Source organism: Mastomys coucha, unplaced genomic scaffold (genome assembly GCF_008632895.1).
Source record: "Mastomys coucha isolate ucsf_1 unplaced genomic scaffold, UCSF_Mcou_1 pScaffold15, whole genome shotgun sequence".
NCBI lineage: Eukaryota > Metazoa > Chordata > Mammalia > Rodentia > Muridae > Mastomys > Mastomys coucha.
The window spans coordinates 91617237-91624952 of NW_022196897.1; the positions used below are offsets into that span (position 1 = coordinate 91617237).

At 40.4% G+C, this 7716-nt stretch overlaps 2 long non-coding RNA genes across 2 annotated transcripts in view; one reads left to right on the forward strand and one right to left on the reverse strand.

Moving 5' to 3' along the window:
* Nucleotides 1–7716, forward strand: part of LOC116090606 — a 124764-nt gene that overhangs the window by 29944 nt on the left and 87104 nt on the right. The gene's annotated exons all lie outside the window — the stretch shown is intronic.
* LOC116090608 overlaps nucleotides 6730–7716 on the reverse strand; it is a 2714-nt gene continuing 1727 nt past the window's right edge. The window contains exon 2 of the long non-coding RNA XR_004118745.1: nucleotides 6730–6936. This is a non-coding gene — a long non-coding RNA (uncharacterized LOC116090608). The remainder of the gene's footprint in view (nucleotides 6937–7716) is intronic.

Consider the following 7716-nt stretch of genomic DNA (forward strand, 5'->3'; position numbering starts at 1 on the left):
GGGACCCTGCACTCAGTTCGATGGATGGCTGTGAGCCTCTACATCTGTGTTAGTCAGGTACTGTCAGCTTTTGTTCTTTTTGATGTTATAGCAGTGAAGTTTTTTTTTTTTTAATTTCTTGTTTGGATTGTTTATTGTTTATGTATACAAATGCAACTGATCTTTATGTGTTCATTTCTTATACAATAACTTTGCAGAAATTATTAGCTGCAATATTTTTTGTGTGTGGAATCTTGAGGGCTTTGTACAGATTAGATAAACTCACCTGTAAACATATCGTTTTACTTCCTCTCATCTTTGGACACCTGTTATTTCTTGTCCTGCTAATTTCTCTGGCAAAGGCTTTCAGTGTTGCATTGAATAGTGTGGAAATGGGCGTCTGTCTTGTTCTTGGCCTTAGCATGGGAAGCTTCCATTATCTTAGTTGTGTATCTTCTTAAGCACCATGATTCATGAACAGCTTTTGCAATGTTGTGATATCGTCTCTTTCAGCTTTGCTGCTCTGTTAACAATACCATGCTCAATTCTGCCTAATACCCTTCTTCCTGCATTGACTGTAATTGGTCTTTTGGCCTTCCTGGTGTTAGTGTAGAGTACTACTTTTAGGAAATATTCTTTGTTGAGCAGGTTTACATTCTATTGGAAGCTGAAGACTCGTATTTGCTGTTGTTAAGTTACAGACCAGCCTTTCTCCCTTTTCATCCATTCCCTCCCTTCTCTCTTTTAGACTGATATTTAGTATTTTAATTTTCTTTGAAGGACTTTTTTTTTTATCTAATCTGAAATGACAGATCCATTGGCACAATGATATGACTCTTACTTTATTGTATCCACTTAACGTATGTACACATTGCCTTTGAATTATTAAAAGTGGCGATTGCTAACATCTGTTTTTTCTAAATTGATGTAGCTCAAAGTTGATCAGGGCTATTGGGACTTTTAAAAAATTTGGTTTATTGTATTTTATTATTTACTACCATCTTACTGATTTTATGCTTTATTAATTTCTTACTTCTGCTCATGCAGGGTCTAAATGTTGGTTGCTTCTCTGCCTTCTCATAGTGCAAGTTGGGATTCTTGATTTTAGGCTTTTCTGATTTTGCAACTAAAGCATTTAATGCTCCATTCGTTTATATCCCAAATGATATCCCACTTCCCGGTTACCCTTCCACCAACCCCATCCCATGATATCCTGCTTCCCGGTGACCCTTCCACCACTACCTCCATCCCACATTTGCCCTCCCCCTTTCCCTTTGCCTGTATGAGGGTGCTTGCCCACCCACCCACACTCCCCTGCCCCACCACTCTAGCATCCTCCTACGCTGGGGCATCAAATCTCCCCAGGGCCAAGGGCCTCCCCTCCCATTGCTCTTGGGCAAGGCCATCCTCTGCTACATATGTATCTGGAGCCAAACATCCCTTTAGATACACTCCTTGGTTGGTGGGCTAGTCTCTGGGAGAAATGGGTGGTCAGTCAAGCCTATGTTGTTCTTCCAGTGGGGTTGCAATCCCCCTCTGCTCCACCAGTCCTTCCACTAGCTCCCCCACCAGGTTTCCTGAGCTCAGTCTGATGTTTGGCTCCAAGCATCCACATCTGCATTGGTCAGATACTGGCCAGACCTCCCAAGGAACCTCCACTTTAGGTTACTGTCAGCAAGCGCCTGCCTCTTTACCACTGCAACAGTGTTGGGTTTGGTGTCTGTAGACATGATGGATCCCCAAGCGGGGCAGGCCAACAGGAGATAGCTTTAAGTCTTCCTTTTTTTGTCCTTGTTCTTCCTTTGGACAGGAACATTTCTGGGTTAAAAACTTTGAGATGGGTGGGTGGCCCCATCCCTTGACCAGCCGCTGTGTCTATCTACTGGACATGGTCTCAACAGGTTCTGTCTCCCTCTTCTCTGCCAATTTCGGCTAAACTCATCCCTGTTGGATCCTGGGAGCCTCACGTTTCCATGGTGTCTGGGACCCTCCAGTGGCTATCCCCAGTTTCTCATCCCCCCTGCCCCTGCTACATATTTTTGTTTGATTTCATGACCCTCTGTACCTCACATCTCCAGTTCCTGATAGTTCCCCCTTGTTTCCTCCCCCTCCTCTCTTGCTCCCAGGTCCCCCATCTCTCTCCACCTCCCACGATCATCCTGTTCTCCCCTCAATGCAGGACTGAAGCATCCACATCCTGGTGTTCCTTCCTTGTACGCTCCATATGGTCTGTGGGCTGTATCATGGGCATTGTGAGCTTTTTGGGTTAATATCCACTTAGTAGTGAGTACATACCATATGTGTACTTTTGTGTCTGGGTTACCTCACTCAGGATGATATTTTCTAGTTCTATCCATTTGCCTGTGAATTTCATGAAGTCATTGCTTTTAATAGCTGCATAGTACTCCACTGTGTATATGTACCACATTCTCTGTATCCATTCCTCTGTTGAGGGACATCTAGGTTGTTTCCAGCTCCTGACTATTATAAATATGGCTGCTATGAACATAGTGAAGCATGTATCTTATTATATGTTGGAGCATCTTTTGAGTATATGCCCAGGAGTGGTAGAGCTGGGTCCTTTGGTAGAATTATTTCCAATTTTCTGAGAAACTGCCAGACTGATTTTCAGAGTGGTTGTACCAGCTTGCAGTTCCACCAGCAATGGAGGAGTGTTCCTCTTTCGACACATCCACACCAGCATCTGCTGTCACCTGAGTTTTTGATCTTAGCTATTCTGACTGGTATGAGGTAGAATTTCAGGGTTGTTTTAATTTGCATTTCCCTGATGACTAAGGATGTTGAACTTTATGTGCTTCTTAGCCATTCGAGATTCTGTGGTTGAGAATTCTGTTTCGCTGCTCTCTCTGTACTCCACTTTTTTTTTTTTTTTTTTTTTTTTTTTTTTTTTTTTTTTTTTGAGACAGGGTTTCTCTGTGTAGCCCGGGCTGTCCTGGAACTCACTGTAGACCAGGCTGGCCTTGAGCTCAGAGATCCATCTGCCTCTTCCTCCCAAGTGCTGGGATTAAAGGCGTGCACCACCACTGTTCGGCTTGTACCCTTGTACACTTTTTAATAGGGTTACTTGGTTCTCTGGAGTCTGCCTTCTTGAGTTCTTTGTATATTTTGGATATTAGCTCTCTATCAGATGTACAATTGGCAAATATCTTTTTCCAATCTGTGAGTTGCTGTTTTGTCCTATTTACACTGTCCTTTGCTTTATAGAAGCTTTGCAACTTTATGAGGTTCCACTTGTTGATTGTTGATCTTAAAGCATAAGCCATTGGTGTTCTGTTCAGGAAGTTTCTCCCTGTTTACATGTTTTTGAGGGTCTTCCTCACTTTCTCACCCATTAAATTCAATGTATCTGGTTTTATTTGGAGGTCTTTGATGAATTTGGACTTGAGCTTTTTACAAGGAGATAAGAATGGATCAATTTGCATTCTTCTACATGCTGACCACCAGTTGAACCAGCACCATTTGTTGAAATGCTGCCTTTTTCCCACTGGATGGTTTTAACTCTTTTGTCAAACAAAGATCAAGTGACCATAGGTATGTGGGTTCATTTATGGGTCTTCAATTCTATTCCATTGATCTACTTGCCTGTCTCTGTACCAATTTTTATCACTATTGCTCTACAGTATAGTTTGAGGTCAGGGATGGTGATTCCCACAGACGTTCTTTTATTGTTGAGAATAGTTTTTGATATTCTAGTTTTTTGTTATTCCAAAATGAATTTGAGAATTGCTCTTTCTAACTCTGTGAAGAATTGAGTTGGAATTTTGATTGGATTTGCATTGAATCTGTAGATTGCTTTCAGTAACATGGCTATTTTTACTATGTTAATCCTGCCGATCCATGAGCATGGGGTAGAGTGCTTTCCTAGTATGAACATGATATAAGTCTCTGGGTTCAAATCCTAGTTTTGTCAAGTGAAATACCAGCGGGTAGTATCCTGGTGTCAGACTCTTTGATTTTAGGACTTATTCCACTCAGAATTGTGGATAACTTAGGCAGGGAGTGTGGAAAATTTTTCTCCAGTTGCTGTTCTAATACAAGTGATACTTTGACTCTTAGTTATCTTCCACTTCAATTACTTATTTGACATTATGAGTTTATCACACCTTCCATATGTTTTTATTTTGGAGGGGGTGCTTTCCAAGTCTGACAGCACTGGGATCATGGAAGCCCCTGTGTGCACTTCTTAATTAGACCTGGGGCAGAAGTGGGGGTCTAGTTTAACAATACTTTAGAAGTAATTTCAATGCTTAGTAGGTGGAGACTCTCTATTTAATCTTTTCTTTTTATTAGAATGTATTAATTATGCATAAGATTTATTATTTTCATACATGTGTATAATGTACTCTGGGTCTGGAAAGATGAAGGTTCAGTAGTTCAGAGCTATTTCTGCTCTTTCCAGAGTACCCGTTTGGTTGCCAGCACCCACATCAGGTGATTTTAGCCACTTCTAACTCCAGCTCTAGGGAATCTAAAACTTCTGCAGCTCTGCAGGTGCCACATTTATCTGGTGCACAGACATGACTTAAATGTCTTTATGAAGCATACATAATGTATTCATTATGTATTCTGATCTTATTCATCCCCCATAACTCTGTTTTGTTCCCTTCTCCTCTACTTTCGTGCCTGTCAGTCTTCCTGACTTTTCTTAGTGGTCATTAGCTTTACTAGCATTGTTCATAGAAACATGGAGGAGTGGTTATTTATAGTGGCTACACCACTGAAGAAAACTTTTCTTTTTCCTCAAGCAACCATTAAGTGTTATCAAGCTCTGAGGAGGGATGGACACTCATGAGCCCCTCTCTCATACATGACCAATGTTTTTGTGTCCAATCCTGTGCAGGTAATAACAGCTGATCAAGGACACAGTGGCACTGCCATACTGAAGATGGTGTTTCATAAAACGCCATTTCATTTTTAATATAACTCGTACATTACTTCTGATCACACATTGTCTTCCTTGACCAGGTATCGTGAGCCAGGTCTCCTTTTATGGCTGACTAGGCAGCACCAGAAGTCCCCCCTGGGAGGGCATGGGACACTATGGGGCTACTCCCATTGTCCTAGTCACTATATAATATTTCCAGGTCTGCAGTCCTGGGACAGTATCTCTGTGGTGCAAGTGAGTTAAAAACTACAAACAGATGCTTGGCATGGTGGCTCATTCCTGTGATCCCTGAACTCAGGAGTCAAAGCTAGGAACATCGTGAATTCAAGGTTATTCTACTTTTTTCCTTTAATTTTAATTTTTTTTAATTTATTCTTTTTACATGTGTTTTGCTTACTTGCAGGTTTGTAGGTGGATCATGTTTATATCTGGTGCTTAGAGAGGCCTAGAAGAGGACAAAGAGTTCCCTGGACCTAGAGTTACATATAGCTGTGAGCTGCCCTGTAGGTGGAGGTAGTCATCTGGGTTCCTGGAAGAGCTGCCAGTATACCTCACCGCTAAGCCATCTCTGTAGTCCACATTTCTTGATGAACATTTTGAGATTGACTTAAATTTTTTTTTTTTATGAGCTAACTATTCGTTACAGATTCTTAAAAAACAAGATTTATTTATTTAATGTATGTGAGTACACTATCACTCTTCAGGCACACCAGAAGAGGGCATCAGATTTCATTATAGATGGTTATGAGCCACCATGTGGTTGCTGGGAATTGAACTCAGGACCTCTGGAAGAGCAATCAGTGAGTGCTCTTAACCACCGAGCCATCTCTACAGCCCCTTGTTACAGATTCTTTATAGGTTACACCTTCTACAGATTTAGTTCCATGTATAAATACTTATGCTTTGCATGTAAACTTACTCTAAGATTTTACACATATTACTATAAATTTGTTTTAATTGAATTTGCTTTTAATGAAGTTGTGTGTGTGTGTGTGTGTGTGTGTGTGTGTGTGTGTGTGTGTATCTTAGGCATCATCTCAGGGGATGTGCTGACCAGCCTTTATAGTACTGTTGTTCCAGGTCAAACCTTGCTTAGACTTGTTCTTGATAGGGCTACTTCTTTGTTGCTTCAGGCCAAGCTGGTTAGGACTTTTGATAACTTTTGCCCCAAGTAGCCTGTATGCATAGCCCCTTCTAACACTAGGAAAGCTAGCCAGCAGGGAAAACCCAAAATCTGGTTTTCTTCAGCCTGTTATCTGATATTTAGCTGTGGCTTCTTTCTTTGTAGCTCATACTAGTTTTGAGTCCATGATCTGCCTGACTCAGCTTCTGAAATGCTCAGGTCACAGGCATACTGCACCACACATGCCACATCACTATTATTAATTTTAGTTTATAAGGATACATTTGTACCAGTAGCATAAAATTTAGTTTTTGAGGCCATCTACAAATACCATTGTAAAGTGGACAGTAAACTTAACTCAAGTAATTTAACATCAGGAGAATAAAAATCAAGGCAGCATGCTAATGACAATAGGGTGTGAGTTTAAGGAAAGTGCAGTGTTTGGTTATATTTAGATGATGACTGGAAATTAGATGCATGGAAAATAGAAAGTGAAAGGGAGGTAAATGCTCACCCTTCCCCCAAGTAAATATTTGTTCTTGCAGTACCAAAGAGAGAAGCTTCCAGGGGCAGGGTAGCAGTGATGATGATGCCATACCAATAGGCACACACTACACCTGTTTCCTGGCAATGTTAGTTATGCAAGGGCTTCAGTGTATATTGGAAATGTTTTCTCTGTCCCTCAATGTTCTTACTAGTAAAAAATTCATTCTATATAATGTTTTGGTTTAGGAATCTTCATTTTATGACTGATTTCTTTTAATAAAATAAAAGACAAACATGCAGTATGTCAGGTTTCGTTAAGGTGTCCATACTTTAGAGAAAGAACATTTCTGCATTTTATAATGTTGATACTTCTTTGAAATATATAATCTAGATTTTTCCAGTAGTGGCAATTGCTTTATGGAAGTTGGACCCACAAACTTTGCTGGAAGAAAAGAACAGAGATTCAGTGTACTTGTTAGGAAAACACCAAGTCTCTTGTTGTATTTTTATATTTTATTTTTCTGACTAAAAGGTCACATGCTATATTACTGATGCTATTAGAAGCATTTTCTAAACTTATTCCAATCTACGTTCTATCTGCACACATATATAGCTACAAACAAAAAGCCCCAGCATGTATACTTTTGCGCTTGACAAGTAAAGGCTGACATATTATCTATTATCTTCTTTCCATGACACGACATAGACAGGAACTACTAATACTATATGTGTTTTGATGTGTTAGGCTTTGGGGTGAAATTAAATATGTGTTTCACCATTTTTAAAAAATGTTTATTTATTATATGTAAGTACACTGTAGCTGTCCTCAGACACCCCAGAAGAGGGCATCAGATCTCATTACAGATGGTTGTGAGCTACCATGTGGCTGCTGGGATTTGAACTCAGGACCTTTGGAAGAGCAGTCACTGCTCTTAACCGCTGAGCCATCTCTCCAGCTCAGTGTTTCACCATTTATATATAAAAGTCACCTCAGGATCTAGGGAGGACTTAAAGATGTAGTGTCAAATTTACTGTTGAGAAGGACGAATTTGGGGATATGATTTTGACATGAGGGTAAATCTATGGAACTTATCTATTGGGCTAAGATAAAGTGATTGAGGAACTATATGCCTTCCCTTGAAAACAGCAGAGAATCTCTGTAGAAGAAAAGTATGCCAACCAGAGAGCAGAGAGCAGTAGGGAGAGAAGGAAAGGAGAGGAG